At 36.2% G+C, this 22,994-nt stretch overlaps 1 protein-coding gene across 3 annotated transcripts in view; it reads right to left on the bottom strand.

The window, feature by feature from the left end:
* The window catches only part of SYT1 (synaptotagmin 1), a 352,931-nt gene that overhangs the window by 204,736 nt on the left and 125,201 nt on the right, over positions 1-22,994 (bottom strand). The gene's annotated exons all lie outside the window — the stretch shown is intronic.

Raw genomic sequence — 22,994 nt, 5'->3', positions numbered from 1 at the left:
CCCTTTCCTCTGTTAGCAGTTTCTAGTGGCCTCCTCTAGGATGAGGGGAGGGAGAGAAAAAAGGCTAGAGAAGCACAAACCTTTTCTCTCAATGTTACAGTGACAGATCAGTATACAGCTTCTTTCCAACTTTTCTGTTCCATCCCTCTCGGGAATCCTGTTCTGTTCTTTTCACCCTTCAACTCCAAAAAAGAAAGACAGCTCCCAAATCCAAAGAGTCTAAAGGAAACCTCTCTTCTTGTGCTAGATCTGGTTAATATATTTGGAATCAAATACTGCCCAGCTGGATTTCATTAACCTTCGTGCTGTTTGTCAGATTTCACGTTTGATTTCCCTGTTGCTTCCTGCTCATCTTCTTTCCTTCATGCATGGCAAGCATTGGCTCTCTACCCTCTTTTGGAAGCTATGCCTTTATCCAAGCCATTATTTGAAGCAAAAGATAAGCCCCAGTGGAATCAACAGGAAGCTGTATTTTCTTTCCTTCTCTGTTGTACTACATGCAGTGTCTTCAAACCTGTTGCCTAATAACTTTTTCCTTTCAAATTGTTCCCAGGAATTTAATATCAAAATGACATCACATGTTTAATCTTACTGCAAACCACTAAAATGTAAAATTCAATCAGATCATCATTTTCATGCAAGCGAAGCTCTTACTCCAGGAAGGGTGAATCTTGCACATAAAGCAGGGCTACAGAAATTTGGGCCTAACTTCTTCCCCCAAGTTCTAACCCTCTTAACTATGATCACAAAGCAGTCTGAAGGAGTTACCTTTGGGTTTTTGCTGACTACATTGGTCTATGACAGCAGTCAGGGGCTCATAATATTTCTGCAGATGGCCTTTCAATAAAATTAATCCAGCTACAGTGAGGTACGGAGAGAATAGATGTTTGGCTCCAAAATGTTTAAACCCATGGCAGGATTATTTCTGTTATGAAGCTTTCCCTACTGCAATGGCATGAAAAACTATGTAGGTGAAGGGAGTAGCAGGGAGGAGCAAAGCAGCAGGATGAGATCAGATGGTGTACCCAGAAGCTGAAATCATGTATTATCTGAGGGAAGTAGGAAAAGATATCTAACCTCTGCCCAAGTGATTTTTGCTCTCCATTTTGTCTGATATTATCCTGTCTCTAACTTTAAATTGTATCCTGACTGACAGCGCAGCGTCATTCTGTCTGCTAGCTGCGGACAGGCCATACTTCTAGACAGTCATTAAGAGCACACTCAAACAGCTCTCCCTCCCAGCTCCACTGTCACATGTGGCAAAGAGGATGTAGGGCTTAAATGAAAAGATGAAGTGAAAATGAAAGTGCTGCACTGATTGTTTGGGGTTTTAGAAATATGTGGAGCTATTCATTTTCCTTAGGTAGAGAGCTCATATTCAAAGATAACCTAAGATCACCATGCCAGATTGCTAAAACTGACTTCTACGTTTTCATTTTTAAATCGATTCTTTTGACAAGTCACACAGCTCACAACAAATTTTTTACCTAAGAATTAGGGCACAAAAGAGAGCTGGAGGGGCTAATGCAAGGAGCAAAATGTCATCAGCTGTTTCAAGGCTGATACTGAGCCTCTTAACTTCTAACCATCCTCTGCTCTGTAACACTCCAATCACCAGTTTTGTCACCTGCTACTATTCTAAGTCCAGCTTTTGTATTGCTTTAAGGATTTCAGTCAGTAAATTCCAAAACCAATTTTTTGCTAAATCAATCCCGAGGTCATGTCTAATTAGATTTACTTGTACATGGTCTTTGACATTATATTGTCCAAGCCTTCAATACAATTGCCACTGTAGCATGACATATTTCTAGTTGGTTTATAATTAATACTGTTTTTATTTTTGAAAATTCAGAACTGAAAATAGCTTGGCACCATAGTACCATAGCACCATAGATAAACAATGTCCAGTTTTAGTATATAAAGACACCATAACAGAGACTCCTTGAAACACAAAATAATTAATTACACATTAAATCATAACTTATACCTTCCAATACACAAAGAAGAAAAACTTACAGTTATGGACTCCAACACTTTTGCCTCAACATGAAAGATATTAACAGAAACATGCCTCAGAATACAGTGTGTGTAAGATGTAAACCATGTGTTTGTGTGTGTAAGGAGACAACACAGAGTCTTCTGCAACACACTTCAACAGAATGGTGAATTTTGCAAGAGGAGATTTGGAAAATAACAAGGAAAAAAGTGTGTCTTTGTTTTGGCTAGAGAAAATTTTGAGACCTTTTATCTGTCATTTAAAAAAGTATTATTTACTAAATTCAGCCTAATCAAGAGACCCATCAGGCAGTGCTGTGACCCATACTACCTAAGTGTTCACTTGCTCTCTTCCTTTCCTCCAATACTTCTCTGATGTTCAAGGAAAGTTATTTTCTGTTGAGCCAATATTGGATCAAAAGTGTTAAATATTAGTTCGGTTGGTAAGAATTTTTTCAGCTCTGGACTGGATGATATTGGCAGAGTTCTGTGAGAAAACTTGCACATCACCCTAGCGAAGTGCTCCAACTTCAACTAATAACACTAAGCTATCCATTTCAGCTCATTAAATTCACTCCGCTCTTTTACAATTAAAAAATTATAAGCGTAAAAATAGGAGCATTTGAGTAGATCATCTATGAGTATATTAAATGCATTTTTGCATTCATTTGCAATTCTATATTTGACCTTGATATTTTCCAAGGTTCTGACAATCAAAACAGCAAAACAGTTTGCTGTAAACATGTACTAACCAGATTTCTTCCAGAGAAAGGAAGATGGCACAATATTAAATGAGCTTTTGAAAACAGGCTTAAGTTCTTCAATAGAAGTAAACTGTCACTTAATGAAAGTCTAACAAATACTTCATTTATCCTTTCATGGCAGTCATTTAAATCTCAGCACAATATGGCAGTATTAGAACTTGTGATTGAATTTTTTCTTGCTTTGTCCTCCAGCTTAATGAGTATGATTTATATACCTTTTTTTATAAAGAAGTAGATGTAGAAGTTTACTTTAAAAGATGTTTATCTCCAATCCACAGCTTTTGAATTTTATCATATGGAGAGATATAGAAGAAACTATTTTAAATACTATGTGATAAGCAACAACCTCACGGTACTTCTGATTATGAGGCTGTGTTTATTCTGCCAACTATGTTGGGACTGAAATACCAACATTGTATATCTTCCTCAAATTGATTAAAAATAAAATACTAGGGAAAAAAGATATTTGGAGGGAAAAAAAATTCTTACAAATCTCTCTCAGGGAGGTTTTACTTCTCCACCTGTTTCTAGTCTGCCAGAAGGTTCACCCTGGCACCAGAAATGTGTCAATGTGCGAAGTGTCTAAATTTGGCTAGTCAATGAGCCTTCCGGAAAAAAAAAAAAAAAAAACCCTTCAGTTCATCTATGTGCAGTAGAGACTAGAGATCAGCAGCTACATCCGTATCACCAAATCTCCATCTGCACTGAACTTGCTTTAGCTAAGAACTGCAAGGACTAAAGATTCTTCCTGTACAGAAGGAGAAAACAAGAGGAATATCTCCATGGTGCTACATACAGGAACCCAGAATAAAAGGAGCAATGGTGAACTGAGGAAGGGAGGGAAGGCACAGAAGGCACAAAGAGACTCGGACAGAAGCCCAGGGGCACAGACAGGTGGCTAAAGAGGCTGGAAAAGAGCACACAAGGATGTGGCAAAGTAGGATGAAGAGCTTAGGGAGGACTGTGTATGATCCAGAAAAAATGATTAGTGGTAGTGGAAATGGGAGCAAAGAGCAATACCCTATAGAAGCACTCCTCCTCCTGTATCTGTCTTTGAACTCCAAGTTTCCCAGTACTTTTCAGCAAATATCTGTGAAACCTGCAAACAAAGTGTCTTGCCTCCTTCTAGTTGCAAGTCTCCCCAAGTGAGGGTTTGAATACACTGGTACAAAACACGAAGCATTCTGCAAAAATCAAAATGGTCAAAGTCTTGTGTTCACTGGACACACAAAATGAACAGACACTCTTGTGCCTAACGTCGTCATGCCTTACTGCCCCATTTATAAAATGGAACTAATACCTCTTCCTCTTTTTACATGGGTGCTGCAAAGTTTATTAGCATCTGTGCACTACAGCATTGCACCTACTACATAGTATTGTTATAGTAAGTATCATAGATAAACCCACAGGAAAAATAATCTTGTCTTCAGAGAAAGATTTGAATAATACATGGTAAATATTCCACTAAAAAAAAGGATAAAACAAACATATGAACATTTGCCATTTTGCTTATGTTCTAGAATGCCTTGTCTCATTCAGTTACTATATGATCATACAATTAAAGTTGCATATGCTCAAGCCAACGGAAAGGCTTGTTTACTTCTAACAGTTCCTAGCTTTTAAATGTCTGAGTTAAAAACTGCACCATTTTTAGTTTACATATGTGTTAGATGCATATATGATGATACTGCATTGTGATGAGATTAAATGAATTCTATGAAAAATACATGAAAAATTTGTCAGATGCTTTTTCCAGATAAATTATTTGCAATCCAGACTTTGGCTTTTGGCCATTAAATATTGAAGAACTGCTTCTTATTTTGGTATCCTGATTACTGCATAGTTGTAGCTCATTATTTTGAAGTTTTAATGTCAAAACTTTGGAAAGCATAAAAGTAGTATTCTCGTGGACATGAACCTATATGTATTAAGATACACAAATGCACACTTTCACATACACCTACAAAAGTTTCATAAATAAATAAAAGTGCATTAACACCTCTTTCTTCTTCCCACTATTACACAAGGTTCACTTCCACAATAACAGAATCCAAATTTAATCCTTTTCCAAGAATAAGTATTTCTAAACACTGAATCTTTTTGCACAGAACTGAAAATGTGAGGACATAAAACTGTGTTTTGGCATCTAGGTTAAAATCCTCAGAGCCCACTACTGAGAACTGGATATGCAAGAAGAAAATGAAACATTATAAAATAATGAAAACATTGTTTATAATGACTAGGATAACAGTTTGAATGATCTATAGAACTTTACTTGGTACCACAATCTGTTATGGCATGTTAGACCCAAGGTCTCCTGTTTCTAATGTCACTGCAGAATTCAGGATGAATATTAAGAAATACTGTAACAGGAAGAATATTCTACTAAAAATCTGTTTCTTACCTGTACTGGTGGCCTTTTCATATTCGTTATATATTCACTAACTTTCCATTCTACTTTGTTTTTATTCACATATGAAGAATAACACTAGTTCACAGTGAAATATGTTACGACAGCACAGAATTCAATTGCCTTATTTTTAGGCAATACTGAAAACCATATATTCGGATTATTTTGGAGACTGTTCCATGTGTTTTTTCAACTGCAACAGTCATCGCATCAGATTATTACTTCATTTATTCAGACATATGAATATTAAGCTGAAGGCTAGGTTTTCCAAGCCATTAAAAATGTATTGATTTGTAACCCATTAGCTCATTTTAAACATGCAATTTGTCCAAGTATAATTTCAATCCAAACAACTCTAAATTGAATCATGGACATTTAATCAAACAGCTCTAAAAGAATATTGTCTTTCTTCCTTCAGTCCTTGAAACTGAATTGGCCCAAGTCTACAAATTCTGGATTCCCTGACTGATGTGTCACAGTGGTGGTTGAAAAAGAGCGCTTCCTGATTGCTTGAGTTTTCCTGTTACACACAAACAAATGATAGTTTTGCTCCATTTGCAAACTTAGGAGAGACCTTAGCTACTCTTATTTCCAAGGTAAAAAGAGGAAAAAATTACTGATAGAATGGATTCCAAGAAGAATTTACAGTAGAGCGACTGGTTGGTTGAACAAAGCCTGTGCTTCACACGTTCATTTACAAGGGAACTGAGGTGGCAAGCCAATTTTCATTTCAGCCTTCGAATTGACAAGTAGCAGTCAATCAATGCACTGAGGATTCTGAAGTACGGTTCTGTTGCCTGCTGTGGTGTATCATGTAATTTCATTTCATTTATCCAGATTGGTTTTGGTTCTTTCAGCTTTCCAGACAAGAAGATTTTTTTGAGTCAGCTCTGTGGAGGACTCTAAGCTAATTCTTATGCTCAGGAAAACTCAAGTTCTTTTTCACCTATTCTTCTATAGCGTCTGTAGGAGCAAAATGGGTAGGGTCATGTTTTAGCCCAAATGTGGAGAAGGGGAAGTAGCAATAAGAAATTGGAAAGAAAGGACAGAAAGAGAAAATACTGAGAATAAAAGTAGGGTAAAAGTACAAAGAAAGACCAACAGGAAAAATGGCAGAACATACAGGGAATACTTGAAAGGGGATAAAGAATTTACTCAATAGAAATTTAGTCTGAAGAGGAGCAGAATGATGTAGAAAAACAAAGGGAGAATATGAAAAGTTAAATGTAATTTTTGAGAGGAAGCTGCCTTTCCCAGCTTATGGAATTTAAGGTTTACGAATAATCTAGCTAGTTTTATAAAAACATGAGAAGACTGATGGCTTTTGACAGAAAAAGGATGACACATTCCCCTCCAGAACTGACCCTACATAGATGTGTGGTCATTCTTATTATCCCTTACTTGAAAAACTGACATGATAGCAAAGCTTATAATCCCCTTTCAAGCTCATTAATATGACTAAAGTCGAGACATGTTTTACATCTGTTTTTGCAGTGTTTTGCAATGGAAGCTTTCCACACTGATAAAGTATCTATTGGTGATAAGGAATTTTCATTTTTCTTGAATGGCAGTTTCAAATATATTTTTCATAATATAGGCCAGATGTTGCGCTGTCATAAAACAGCAGCTCTGAAAAGCTGCAAGGGGAGTGTCTTTCTGAGAATGTGCTTTTGTGTGTTTTAGCTAATGAACTGGAAAAGAAAAAAACAACAGTGTTTGTGAAATTATACTGACCTTGATAAAACTCTCCCCAAATATATACTTTTAAAAATAAAAATATCATTCTTGATACTTTTATTTTGGGAGAATTTCTGTGTTTTGTCTCCAAATCTGCTTCTAATTTTTATATCACTTTCTGTATTTTGTATATAACATTGGATCAAAATTTGACATGACAGATTATCTATTTCATTATTCCTATTTCATGCAGTATTAACTAAGTCAACTGTATTTCCAGATCAGGATGATTTTTATTTGTACATGACATGAGCACAGTGGGTGAATGAGAGACAATAATTATAGATTGAATCAGGGAGGTCCTGACTGTATATGAGAAAAAATATTTTCACAAGGGGATAATTAAGCAGTAGAACAGGCTGCCCAGAGAGGCTGTGGAACTTCCATCCCTGGAGGTTTTCAAGACTTGACCGACAAAGCCCTGAGTAACCTGGTCCGAATTCAGTGTTGACCCAGCTTTGTGTGGGAAGTTGGGCTAGGAGACATCCCAAAGTCCCTTCCAACCTGAATGATTCTGTCAGTCTACGTTTTCCGAGCTCACTTGAGACTCTTGGAGTCAACCAGTTTTCTCTCTGCCATGTCACATAGTAGGAATATTGCCTGGTCACTGATGATTACCACATCCCTTCTCAGATCTCTGTCTTGCCAGATCTCTGAAGAATGTGGTATGGGAGCTGTATACTCGTCAGTGTTTCAATAACCACTTAATAGTCACACCACCTTGCGGGATGGAGTGTTTTCTGCTTACCAGACTATTCGGGTCTATCACTGTAGGAAATTTTAGGATAAAATGATACATTTCCTTAACACAATAATGGAAGAAAGTTACAAAATGGAAAAAGAGATGCATTACTTTGATTATACTTAATAAAGAGTCTCCTTTGCCAATGAATTTCAGTCTCTCCCCTTAGCTAGCTTGAGTTTCTCCTCTCAATTGAGAGGAAGTTTTCTTGCTTCCTTTGCAAGAGATACCTACATGCTGGCATCAGCTCCCCTCTTTGTGTGGTATATGGGAAACACAGTTAAAACCTTCTGAATCTTCTTACATGCCACCTGAAGTTAGCATGTCATAACCTACTTCTCCATTCGTACAAGATGCTGCTTTATTGACACCTACAACTGGCACTGAAACTTCACATTCTACTATAGTTAGTGAATCATTGCCTTCCTTCCCTATTCCTTAAGGTACTTTTATTAATGTACCTACGGTATATTTTACCCACAACATCCCTGGATTCAGTTGCTTTTCTTGATATAAACTTCTAAGAACATAGTGGTAAAAAAACCCCACACTCACAATATTAAATTCATAATCCCTTTACTAATGTTGTAATTATTTTTCTCTTTGAGTAAGATATAAATATTGAACATCATGCCTCGCTAGGCAAAATGAGGAATAAAAGTATTGTGACTAAGTAATATTTTCTTATCCATTAGTTTTATGGTGACTCATCATGAAAACATCATCACATCCCATGGTAATGAGAAAGTTTGATGCTAAGATTTTCGGTAAGAAAATAAAAAAATCAAACACAGTACTATGTGAAGATTTACTGTATTCCAGATCAATGTGTTATGCTGGAACAGAAGACAGTAACTAACCTTTTTATAAACAGAATGATTATCATACTGTAAAAATAAAAATTACATAAAATGATTGAATAGAATATTTTATCACAGGTATTAATTATGAAAATAATGATTTATTATCCCAAATACCTAAATGCCTTAGCAAGAACAAAAGACAAGAAAGACAAACAGGAAACCAGTAGGGCTAATATGAAATGTCATATCTTGTTATTATCTTTCTATTTCTGACAAATCATAAAAATAATGCTGCAAACATTGAAAAAACAGATTTCTAAATGAAAAAATCATTTGAATATGACTCTTTGCATATTTTTTCTCTGAAATACTATTTGAAAATCACAGATCAGAAGTGTCAAAATCTTTTCAAAATAAATATTCAGAATTGTGAAAACTTAAGTTTTAAGCTATCTGTTGTGCTTTCCAACAGAAGGAACATTGCAGTTCCAAGGCAATGTTGGGCAGCTTTGCAAACATAAGAGTGTCAGAGTTGGGTATAAGTTAGAAAAACTTGGGCAACTGAATCTAATCTGCTTATTTTTCACATCATGCTAATATGGTATTACAAATTTAATAAACATATTATTACTATTATTAACAAGATAAACTTACATTTGTTATTAATGAAGCAAAAAAGAACAGTGGTCTCTTATGACCAACCTTCAAGGCAGGCTATATTTTCATCATCTTGGTTTCCATGAGCTGACTGATTTTAATAAAATTAGGCAGATGATAAAAAAGGCTCTAAGAGCAAAATTCTTAAATGGATAATAGATGCTATTTAAGAAAACAAAAACTTTCTCTAAAGGCATTCATAGCTTAGTAAAACTTGGGGAGGTAAGAATAAACTATGCTGGTGAACTGATAAGATTATTCAAGAGAAACAGAATTATCTAACTTGGAAATCTAATCTTAGTGAAGCCAATAAGTGCAGTATGCATGGTTGTAAAATATGTAGGCTAACTTGAATTTTGAAGATCAAGTATGATGATTTACTTCTTACATCGCTAATGGTAATTAACTGCTGGATGCTTATCTGCCCAGAAATAAGACTGTAAAAAGTTTTGTATTTTTAACTGCATAATTATTTGCAAGTTACCAAGGTAACTAGCATTAACCAAAACATCCTTTACAGTGCAGCTTTCAATTATACATATAAACTTCATCTCTTCTCCCCAAGCCCTTTCTTTCTTCCCCAAGCTTTGACATAAAATATTAACCTAGGTATTGAGAATGAATTTAACTTTTACTGTGAACAGAAAATAACAGTGCAGGCAATAAGAAAATCTTTTTCAGAGCTGCCTGCTACCCCCACTGAAATTGGGATAATTATGCGCACTCTAGAAAACAGCTCTACTATATGGTGACCTTTCATATGGGGCTATTACATATTATTCCCAATTCTATTAAAGACCATTATACACTCCTTTTTATAGCCTGAAGTTTCAACAGACCATGAACATGCCCTACAATAAACAGACTCTTAAAAACATAGCTGTAGACTGAAAAAATAAAAACATGCCTTTTCAGGTATCACTTGTAGAAGATTACAGAATGACAGAGTGTAACCACGTTGTATGGAGATTTCTTCTTTTTTTTTTTTTTTTTGGATTCACACATTCAGTAGCTAAAACATCATCTTGGGACAAAACTGAAAGTTTCACATATACATGTGTGAACAGCTTTGCATTCCTTCAGTATTTTTGCTTAAGAAGCAACATGGTCTGGAAAGGCCAAGTAGACATCCTAATGAAAAACAAGGAAATGAACCAGTCTCTTCTCCCACAGCTTTGAATATCTAAATCATCCACCTAAAGAAATCAGGCAGCAACTGACAGAATGGTGAACTAAAGGAAGTTAATTAAGAGAACTGCTTTTGCTAGGCTACCTCAGACATGTACCTTTAATTAAAATGCTACAAAACCTACCTGTGTGCCTTGACAGCTAAGCTGGAATAAATGGGTGGCGTTTTAGTACTTACATTTCAGAGGCATCACACAGTGCTTTGAATGTGATAGGCTCAGTCTCTGGGGAAGGGCCATCTAATGGGCTATTCTCAAGTAACCCTCAGCTGCTAGTTTAAGAAGCAGCATTACTGTAACCTGAGGGTGAACTGATTGCTTGCCCTGATAACAAGTGCTGCTCACAGTAGGTACCATCAAAAATTCTGTGTTTCCCTAAGCAGGCATAAAGAAAAATTCAGAAGTGGTAGGAGAGTACAGGAACAAACACATGTAGACTAGAAAAGTTTATTCGACTTCCTGCTATGGACGTGACAACTTTGGCAAATGCCTATCTTCTAGCGCTGTCAAAGACAGGGAAAGCCAACTTTCTTGAAGGACAGGGCCTCCTGGCACATGCAATCATCATGAAAAATTCTAGAAGCCAACTTCTCCTAGCCAAAGTATCCTTTACCAAGGACTGGTATAATGCATACAAAATGAGAATTAGTGAAAAGCCAGTATGCACTTATAAGGTTAGACTATATTGATACTAACAAATATTAAATACCACCTGCACATCCAAACGCAATTTTTAAATAAAGAATAAAATACTAAATGCAAAAAGCAAATACAGAGTAAGATGTGTAATACCAAGAATAATGTAATATTAAGCATATGTAAATAGCAAAAAACTCCCAAAGAAATAAGCATAAAACAGAGAATAAAACCTCTAAAACTGACGATTCTTCTTTACTAGCAGGGCTTACCTAGCTACAAGCATATCCTACCTAGCAACAGCTGTTAACTACAGTGCAAACGTGCTTTATTCTCCACTCAGGGAGAGAAACTGCCTTGGAAAATTTCAGAGCTGCATGAAAGAGCCGCAAGGAAGAGAAGTGGAATCCTTGCACACAGAACTTTCCCATGGCAGTTAACACTTTTCTAGGGGATTTCTGTAGACTGTGAGCTGTGCTAGCCGATACGTCCTGGGTAGACTCGTTCCCTTGTCCCCCGACCACACCATTTAATCACCAATGCACTGCCAGACTCTTCCCCATACACAAGAAGGACAGCCGAGCAGCAGTCCACACATTTACCTCTTCTACACAGCACTGCAATTGATTTCACTTTAGATTATCTTTTAGAACTATTAATGTGAAGATTATCTTCTTATGTAAGAGTTAACAAGGTTCTGGGTATACGTGACCAAGGAAGGAGACAAAATCTAAGGAGAATGAGTTCTAGTTTACAGTAACTGTGTTAATTCTTGTGATTTTTCTTTGGACTGTAGAGTATTTTATTGGTGATCCAGTCACAAGGACATAAGATAACCAGCAGCACTGACATGTGAAACTCTATCCAAAAGCAAAGTGGCAATCTCCTCACTTCAAGGTAAAGTGTTGTGTTGTAGCTCACTGTTCCAGAAAAAAGGGTAATACGCCTGAAAGTTTCACCCACCAGAGAAGCAGCACTGCACCAACAGCACCAGAAAATGACAAGGCAACCAAACTGTGGATAAGCTCCTGTCAACAACCCTTACAAGAGATAGAAAATTGCACTTATTAAGGAAAAGATATTTATATAAAACAAACAGTCAAGTTGTAATGCACAGAAATGCACACATTCTCCAGTATGATGAAGCTGCTTCAGCGTGGATTCCCTACAGGCACTGAAATCAAGCAACGTCCACGATCTGTGATCAGTTTCCCAAAATCCCAAACGAACTACAATTGTCCATTAAAGGTGTACAAAAACTATACATCTAAAACACAGTTAAAACCGTTTAATCTGTGAACAACTATCAATATATGCCCCAGACACCAAATTGTGAAAACATGTAAGACAGCATTCTATATCATTTCAGGGTACAGCAACTGCTCCTTACAGATCTGACACTATTTGTCAATGCCAAATATTTCTCCTTTTCTTACCAGCCTAAAAGAAAAAGGTAAAAATTTATGAATGGCTACTTGTATTCTGGGTGAAAATAACAGAAGTTCTGCAAAAAAGATACTGGACGTCAAGGCAAACTGCAAGAGGAAATCAACTATCAGAAATTTTTCATCACTATATCTAGAGTAGCCTAGTACTATTTTGACAAAATCTGTACCTTCATCCTTCAGGTTCTATCTTGCCATTGCTCTTGTTTACCAATATAGCTAACTTGTACATGTAATGAAAATTGTTTCAACCATGTCTTTTTATTAGAAGCCTTCAGAATATAATTCTTAGCCCTCTTCTGTTCTTACAAATACCACTATTACTTCTTAACACAGAATATCATGAACTTTTATATGTTTAGTAACCACTTTCTCAGTGACAGTTCCCAGATACATCTGCTTACCCTTGTTTCTTTAATTTCAATCTCTTGCCCTTTCTGAAATAAATCAATGGTTCAGTCACATTAAATCTTAGGTGGCCAAATAAACTTCACCCAATCTCTTAGGCTTCAGAGAAGTAAGAAGTAAAAACATGAGTATTTAATATCTTAGATCTAAGTGCAGTTACTATGGAGATCCCTTGTTAATCTAAGTAACTGTGGCATTTTTCCTTCTCTCTTTGTATTATCTCTGCATGTCCCTAATTATTTCTGTTCTGTCCAGTCTATTTTCCGAGCATAACTACAAGTATCCTAGAAAAATAAATAAGCAAATCCTTCTTTCTACTGGCACCACGCCAAGTCCAAACATGATATGTGAGAAGAATTTAAGGACAGATAAGCAACCTAAAAGCTAATGAATGCTTCTGTGCATGTTCTATTTAGAAACGTTCTGACATACCCCGTTTTCTATTTTGTTTTTATTTTTTTTCTTGCTGTGGTGGTGGGGTGTTTGTTTACCTATGAAATTTGAAATTGGGACTGGAACTAGGGCTCATCGGCTCCTCCTGCTTTTCCTGTAAGAATTTCTAATTGAATGCTCAGTAAATTTTAAAATAACTTACATATAAACATTGTCTAAATCTCCTGCAAGGTATTTCTAAAACCCCAATTTGAGATAACTTTCATAAAGTAGGTGCACAATAGTTCAAAATCAACTGTCAGAGCTCAGTTCATTGTAAATATGTGAGTCTGAAGTTGTTAAAGGAACTGTCCAATTACCTAGTCATAATTTTCAGGGGTATCTTCTGCTAAAGAAGTTGTAACAGCACTTACACTTTATTCCTAAGCTAATAAACCGATGAAGCAACATTTTGGTAACTGGAATAGATGTCTAGAAATAAGCAAGGCTAATCAGGGATAGGTATGCTGCATGCTGATTCATCCCCCCAAAAGTCTCCCATTATGTTGAGCAGCACAGCACTGCTCAGTGCTACAGAAATGCCTTTTCTCAGATATCTCAATCAACTTTCTGAAGAATCCTTCAAATGACAGTTCCAATAGATTTACAGTCCTAAGGTGGTTTTCAGGGCCTCTCACAAGGCTCTTCTGACCTTCTAGCAACAAAAAGAATTTGGATGAAACTGCAGAAGGAACATAACAAAATTTTCCTTACTCATGCATTTATCTACAAGAGAGAGGAATTTCCATTTTTTGCCCAAGAGAATATTTGAAAATAATCCAGAAGGGAGTCTGCAAGAAAACACACTACTGCTTTAATATCTCCTTGTAGCCATGATGGCTTTATGCAGCAAGGATTCACAGCTGTCATATAATTCTTGGAGTGTTAACTGCTTTCCTTGTACCATGCAACACATGAAAGTCTGTAACTCATAACCTTTCTCCTTCTCCCTTACAGACCAACAGATTAACTCACAAAACTGGTGTATTGGCCAATAAACACAGATTGTTCAACACTTTATTGAACACTATATACATTTAAAAAAAATCTCCTACTGGTACTGCACAGAAAAGAATGTGTAGTTTCTGAAAAAGTATCCACTTGCTTAATCATCCACATGTTTTTCAGTTTTGTCTCTATATCCCTCAGCTGACCGATAGTTGCACTTTGGCATTGTTACTTCTGACAACCTAATGTTGAAGCAAAGCTGTATCTAGGAGTGTTATGCCTGGTTTAATATACTGCAACAAATAAAAGGACACTTAGGATTAATAAAACAGAGCTTTATTTAGTCTGTAAAAACAAGAAGATCATTAAAAAATAAACCCTCAAGGTTCCATAATCTTGTCATATCATTGCTGTTTTCATATGCTTAATCTTGGAGATCCCCTTCCAGAAGCCTAATACCATATTTTTTGATAATACACTTTCTTCATTTAAGCCTCCTAAAATTCTGTCTCATGGTAAAAATGAACCATTTTCCTGGGCTTCTGGTTGATTTCTTTCAATTCTGCATTGGAACTTCAGCTGAGGGAAAGCTATTTGAGAACTGAGGACATAATGTTCCAGCAAAACAGAGAAAAAAGAGTGAGAGAGACAGAGAGAACAAATGAGAGAGACAGAGTGAGTGCACATGCATGCATGCAGGCAAGAAGAAAAGAAACAAACATGGGGTTTTGTGGAGCTATTATTAAAATATTTAATCAGCAGAAAACAGAACCTCTTCAAACAGATGAGAAATAATGTGTTATAGACAGATAATTTAGGAAAATCATCTATGCTAAAGTTAACAGTTTAACTACCAACAAAAAGATACTGCGAATAGAAGTAATGTATTCACGTATCATTTATAAGTCAATTTAGACTGTTCAATCTGAAGCAACGTAAGCTGGCTTGTCCCGTGCCCAGTAAACATAGAAAAGGGAGTAGCAGAAGCAAAGCTGCACAGACAGTTTGCTGAGTAGGATATCGAGAGGTCCACAGGGTTTGGCTCTGAGCTAATGTCACATAGATACAAATATCATATAGGTATAAGTGCCAGGTTCCCTCATGGTTCTGTAACATGGCAGTAAGATCTTTGGGCACCAGGAGGAAAGTTGCATCTAAATGCAACCGCTTTCTCTCTGCTTAGATGCAGTGTTTATCACACGAATGGGCACCACACCAGCATAAGCACCTCTCTGGAAGGTCAGTCACAGCCTAGGCATAGATCTCCAGCAGACATGAAGCTAAAGAAGCCTCATTTTGTCCCTACTATTACCTCTTTGAAACCACCGTAATGAAGATGATCAGGGACCATGGAAACTGTGAGGTGACAGATTAGGTGACTGTGGGAAATTAGGGACCTTTTCCACAGGAGTATGGTGAAGGTAGGTCTAGAAGGGAAACCAAGGAACATTCACAAGTACATAAACAAAAATGAAAGGAGAAAGAGAGTCTGAAACAACATGGGGTTGTCAGAGAACAGGTAACAGATCAGGATAATTATACCAGAGCATTCCTCTTCCACAGTCCCACCTCACTATCCATGCTTGTAATGTCTGTTGTTTTTTCCAGGAGAATGAACGGGAGAGGCAGGGAGAGTTTACTGTGGTTAAAAATCCAAAGGGAACTCCGATAGATTTTTACAGGATTTGTTCATAGTCTCACACAGGTATTTTCAAGATTAAAAGATGCCAAACAAACCAATAATTAGACGGAATTGTTTTTTTTTTTAAGTCATAGCTATTTAAAAACAGAAACACTTTTGGATGCTTTTACCATATGTTTAGAACAATTAGATACAGGTAGACAAATTTATTAAACAGACCAAAATAGTGGCTCCTTCTAAGTAGTATGTTCTTTGGGACAAATCGATATTCAGAGAGGTCTCAGAATTTGAAAGAAGAACAATAAATATTAGCAGGGCGTAGTTCTCGTGTAGTTCTTTAAGGTCTTTGCAATACTGGGACGATAACTGGCCCGTTCTTTTCAGGCCAGTAACAGCACTATCAGTTTCACTACAGGACTGAACTCCAGCCACCCCAGAAAGCAGTTCTGTGCAGCCAAATCCATTTCAACAAGGAAAGCAGCTCAGAAGTTTTAGGCAAGTTGCTCATGTCCAGTAACATCTTCTTAGAAAATTTCAGTATTAGACACCTGGATTTCTCCTATGCCATAAATACTTTTTTTTTTGTGTGTCTACGTAAGCACTCTTCAAGCTATGAAGCGAAAAACCCCCGGGAAAAGGATCCCCAAGGTAACTGAAAGTAAAGTTAGCTAGCTGAAGTTCTTTTGGGGAAAACATGAGTAAAATGTGGCAAAAGAGAGACAGACATTAATGAACAAGAGAACTTCTGACAGTTGCATCAAAAGTGCTTGACAAGTGCGAGAAACACCTCCCATTGCAATTCAGGGTAGGCTGAGAGTATGATCCCTACTAGTACTGCCACAGAGAAACTAGAGGAATTAAAGTCTCAGTATTTATCAGCTATGAAGGACAGCCCACATATGTATGGAAAAGTTCGGCTGTCAAACTCTTCTTGAATGTCAGAAAGTTGTGAAAGCCACTGTGTAAGATCCATGCTGGAGTTACATAGCATGGCACAGCTGTCAGTATGCTTAAATTCACTGTTTAGCTTCACAGGCAATTAGTGCGTGTAGAATTATAGTTGTGATTTAATATAATGATCCTACTCAGTAGATTATTAATATAAATGACAAGTATTACTTCTGGAGGAAACAGTCTTTCAAATATATGCAAAAATTATAAGAATGCAGAGGGTTTGTAAAGTTCCTATGCCTTAATGACAGCTTTATACAAAGTATGTATAACTTAATTTCACTGATTTACAATTTAAAAGGTAGTAAGGTTTCAAATTCTTTCAGTGTCATTTATTATTATTTTTAAATGGATATGGAGCTGGTCCATAAGGATTGAGACAAGGGCTACTTCAAGAATGCAACTGCAGTCTCTACACTGACAGGCCCTAGCTCCAGACTCTAAAGTGCAAATAGGCAAATTTCAGTGAAAATTAAAAAATGACAACCATATAGCAACTGATACAGCAGTTCCTTATTATAAGCATAGCTGTGTATACTGTCAGTATTTAGACCTTTCAGAAAATCATATGGTTTTTATATATAAACAGCCAGTGCTTCTACGCTCCTTAAGAAATGTCTAAGTACATACTTATAAAGTTTAGATATAATTTCCATTTTAAAAACTCCCTATATATGTATTTGCCCAATAGACCGTAACTCTCCAGAAGGTATCACTGTTATCGACAGGATAAACTGTTAACAGTTTAATAGCTAATGATTTAATAACTAACAGTTTAATGCAGTTTTAAGTTCCTAAAATTATTTTCCCTGAATTAAAATTAGATCTTTAAATAAACGCTGTGTTAAGCATTTTACTTAAATTAAAGATACAGACCCTGAGACATGCTTCTAACAGCAAAATCCCATTAAAATTGGTTAAGGCTGTACACTCTAAATGACATCTTACTCCTTTTTTCTCATTTTTCTTCCCTAAAACAAATGTTTTCACTTGGCATCACAACCTATAAGGATGAGTGAAAAAGGCTTATGGTATAAAAGCAGCCTGGACACTGTTTCTGTTAGAATTGAAAAGGTATTGAGAGACATTATTTGAAAGATCAAAGTGCACTGCTGTACACTACTAGCTGAGCTCTCCAGGCTATCATGCATTTTGCACAGTATTTCCAGACTTTGCAATAAATGTTTGGGGAAGTTCTCTGGAAGCACCAACTCCTGGATCCATGTGACTACATGAAAATCCAATCTTTCAATGAAGAATGCATTTCTAAACCTGGAGATTTTGGAGAAGAGTTTAAACATGGGACTGAAGGGCAGCCAAGGGAATCAGGTGGTAGTGAGAAAAACTCTAAAATACATGACTCATTTAAAAAAAACCCAGCTTCTTACTACTTCTAATGACCCAACTAAACCTTTTTGCATGTTTGAGACTGGAAACATGGTCTGTATGCTACCTGCATTATAATCACTTTGTTAAAAAACTTGTGCCTTCAGCTCAAATCACTGTTGTTTCATTTGGCTTAGGAAACTCACCAAATTGCCCCCAAATAGCCTGTCTATTCATTTTGTTTGATTGTATTTAAAAACAGGGCTACAATAACAGTTGTCAATGTCAGCAATGCTGCACTACGATGACACAGTACAATTTTTCTTACTAAGAGATTTTAATCACAACTATTAAATACAGCCTGTAACTAAAAAGTAAAACAAACCAAAACAAACGATGAACCTCCCCATCCGAAACACAGATAGCGTAGAGCCATAATAAAAACTGGAAGAGTGAGGAAATTTGAAGCTAAAGCTTCCATACGTGTGCATCACAGAAGCAGTTAACTATAGTACATCCCTGGAAGTTGCCACAGTAATTGTGTAAAACTGCTGCCATGTGTATACAAAGTATGACAATGCAAAAACCAACCTTTTTTAATAGACGGTTACTGTGGCTGTGAAAGAGCCTTATTTAAAATCACAGCCAAGCTGATAGTAAATTTAATGTTTGAACATAGCTAATTATAGTACAGTAACACTATACAAGATAAGAAACTAAGCACATTTTAACCCTACTGAGTTAAGACATCCTGTGAAAATCCAGCAAGCAAACTAAACTAGTAAATATCCAGCTTTTGAAAGCTAATGTGTAAAGGTGGTTAAATTCTATTGGCATGATTTGGGGGTAGCATTAGCCCATGCATTTGGCCCAGAGACTTAAAAAAGATGCTCAATCCTTTTATTATTATTTGATGGACAAGGAGTAGTTGGTAAATGCACAACACATGTAATTCAGAATAAATTTATGCAATGGCTTTTAAAAATGAAAAATACAGTACAGATTTCAAGGGTAAAATTTCCAAATAATGGAATCCAAGATAAAATATCAGCAGTCATTTATTTAAATTGTTAAATGGTTTAAATGGTTAAATTCCTGGCTGAGAAAGATGTGATTACATGACTTCTGGTGCACCTGGAAAACACATCATTTGAAAATGTGTCTTGAAAAGTATGTGTTTACCAATTGAAGAAAAAGCTGAGAAGCTGCAGAAGATAAATTAAATACTGGAGAGTAATCAATCACGGTGCTAAAATGATAGATGACAACTAAACTGGAGCCCCAGGGAAGTACATACACAGAGCCATTTTGCAAAATTAGGTTGCATAAGTAGCATACCTCAAAGCACTACAGAATCTAAATCCATGCCAGAGATCTCACATTAAAAAATGCAAAGCTGAAGCTGTAATACAAGATCGATAAAAAAAGAAAAATCTGTTTTCGAGGCACAGAATTTTGTAAGCAAATGAGTCATAGAGAATGTACTACTCTGAATAGTCTTAACATGATAACAAAAACAGACAAAAAGATCATTACACTATGCAAATGTTACTTTATACTTTACCAACAAGTTTATACTTCCGTTGGGGGGGGGATGTGAAACTAATTTATGGGAAGACCTCATTAAAGAATTGAGGTAGTGTGAACACTCAAATGAACTATTATATCCAAACCTGCAGTATATGCACATGAATCTTAATGGGCAATGAGAAAACCTAGGAGCATAGGTAATGAGGGCACTTCCATCCTGCTTCTAGATTACTGTATTGCAATGAAAGATTGAAACTGTAATATAATGGAAGATTATTGTGATTAGCAGAGAACATTCAAAAACCACAGGCTCATTTCTTTTTGAAGGCTCATAAACTCAACTTGCACAAAATTGACCCTTCCAAAACCAAGGATCTGTTCATTTAGCTACCTTACCTCTGGCACACTGCATCTCTCTGGATATTATATAGTAAAAGGTAAAATATAAAAAATGGTAGCTTTTGAAACAGAAATGAGGGTAAACAACTATAATATTGGGTGCTTATGAGCTAATGGTAAGTAAAACATGAATTTAGTTCCTCTACATGTAATGGACTCAGACTGCCCACACAATCATTTTCGACAGGCCAAGCCTCCTCTCATCTGATTATAGAAGAATGTAGTTCCACCATCCTCCTTAGGTATTAGCTCTTGATGTGTGCAGTCTCCTAATTTATACCACATTACCTGAACTTGTATTTATGCAAGAAGAACGGAAAAACTATCGTTAACCAGCAGCCATCAAAAATGTCAATTAGATGATAAACCAAAGCCTGTGGCAGATGAAATCTGACTGCCACTAACTGTGTATAAACACCTTTTTTTGGTACACATATTACAACATTTTTTCCCTCTTCCACAAAAGCATGAGTCTGATCTTTTGAAACATCAAAGCCAAATGACAAAGGCCTTACATTTAAAATAAAGATAATGAAAATTAAAAAAACCACAAAACGTAGTTTATATAATTGCACAATTTATTTTGTCCTTTCTTAATAAGAACTCAGAACAAAATTAATTTTATCTGTTTCTGGAATCCAGAATTTTTGCCTCTTAGCTCCGAGTTTTTTGAAATTCAGCTTTTAATTCAGGAAAGTGGTTGAGAAAAAGAAATACTTTAAAATGAAGATGCATAATTTAACACACCCAGTGTCAAGAGAATGATTTATTGCTTAGTGTACAAACAACATACAGTTCACAAGGGATGCATTTTAAGTCAACTCAAAGGTAGCCTACATGGACTTCCCTAAATAGCTGAATGCATAGTCTGATGAAGCTGGTAACATTGCTCCTCACCAATGATGCATGAAAGTTAAACCTAATTTTATTTCTGTTTTATTATTCTGATTTCCCATGTATATTCCAAAGAGAGTGCTAAATAAATTACACATTACAAATATTAAATAACCACTGTATAGTTTCATTCCTGTAATTATATATTCATTGTTAGGGCATTTGTAGTTTATAATCATAATACCATGACTGATAAAATTAACTGACGGATACTACGAAGAGGTTCCATCAACCTGTTCTGCCAGCAGGAGAGAGAGGATTTGCATGTGATGGAGTATCAATAAGAGTTGATTAATTTTTTCTCACTACACACAAATAAATCCAGGCTATTCTGAAACAGATGCCTGTGAGTTCTGGCCAGCTGACAGAGGAATACAAGTAAAGAGAATATGTTTGATTGTCTGTAATAGTGAAATTCATTTTTAACGAACACGTCTACAGCAACTTCTCAATTTGTTGTATGCATACATCACTTGTGTTATATGAATTGCTTGGAATTGCTAACATTTATACGTTTCCATCAGTCATCTGCTGCCAAAACTTAAGGTCCTGGGGAAAAGCATAACTGATTTGTTTGAAGGTATCCTGTGTTTTAAATAACAACTCCCAAAACTCCCACTGTATTTCTCTGCATGTCAAATAAAAATTGCAAGAGCTGACCCATATATGTTTCATATATGCAATCCTTCACAGTTCCTCGGATACAAGTATATGGCATTGTTCAGTGCGTTATTGGATTCCTTTGGTCTGCAGTATATCTATTTCATACGATAAATACCTGGCAAGCTCAGAATTTGTCTAATATCAGGAACATTCTACAAGTCAAATCTGCAAAGAGGAAGAAGAGATGGCACTGTCTGGGAGATATGAGGAGAAACTATTAAGTTAGAGTAGTTTACCTGTGTAGATATGACTTGAAAAATAAAGGGTGAGGAGAGGTATGAAAGCATATACAGAATGTAAACCATAGGAAGTGAGAAGGAGAAGGGGAGAAAACGGTGTAAATGCAAGATTGACAGAAGAAGCAATGCAAAGTTAAAAGGAATGAATAAACAGAAGTCAACAGTGTTGTTGATTTTTTAGAGTTTTTTAGAAGTTGATTTGCTTTCTAATAATCTGCTGGAACATATACATGTCTCATTATACGTCTGAAAAATGCCTACTGGTAGCACAGTTGGGTGCATTATATAAATAGCCATACATATATAGCATCCAATTTTCAAAGAAGAGTTATGTTGCCTTCAGCTTCAGGGAAATGTCACACATTTCCTTTCATGATGTCAGTGATTAAACTTAATGTTAAGACCCTCCATTGAACTTGGTTGCTCAGAGAGACACTGGGCATATTTTTGCTATTGAGGTTTATAATTTTTTTTCCACTGGAGTATTATTTTTATTTGCTTGCCAAAAAACATCTAAGATGTATTCCCATCCAAGTCTAGTCTGTTCCACACACCTGTTTGGCTAAATGAATAGAGATTTCATATACGACAATAAAATTCCTTCGGTTCTACTGAATGCTATACTTCCAGACATATATTCTGTAAGTAAAATGTTACTGAACTGCACACGTTCTCTGGACAGTACATATGGTCCACAACCTTCTGCCACAAAGAGGCAGCCTCTGCTAGCACATAACAGAGAGGAACTGTTTCGTTTGAATTGTTGGTAGGAATGCCTTAACATGCATTCACCCATGTTGTTTCCCAAAGGATACTGCTACCCTTTGATACCCAATAATGCAGTACAACCATATCCCCTGCGTCTTGGCCAGGGCACATCACCCAGAATTTACAATAAAAGCACTGTCTGTTTTCCACTGTATCACAACTGGTACTTCATTCAGCAACTTGAGATTATTTTCAAAGGACAACATCAATAATATCACCCACAACACAAACACAGCTCATTTTCTTGTCTCAACGGATAGTCTTAATTTCTTGATGTTCTATAAAACAGTAGTTATCAAAGACCAATCTTTACAAGCAGCTGTGCATTGTAAGCTTGTAGGTGATTGGTCTGAAAGAGTAATCAATGATTAATTCAATAATACGAACCCATAAAACTATCTTACTCTCTTATGTTCCC

The sequence above is a fragment of the Dromaius novaehollandiae genome, chromosome 1, assembly GCF_036370855.1.
Source record: "Dromaius novaehollandiae isolate bDroNov1 chromosome 1, bDroNov1.hap1, whole genome shotgun sequence".
Taxonomy (NCBI): domain Eukaryota; kingdom Metazoa; phylum Chordata; class Aves; order Casuariiformes; family Dromaiidae; genus Dromaius; species Dromaius novaehollandiae.
The sequence above is the reverse complement of the archived record's forward strand: the minus strand, read 5'-3'. Positions and strand labels throughout refer to the sequence as shown.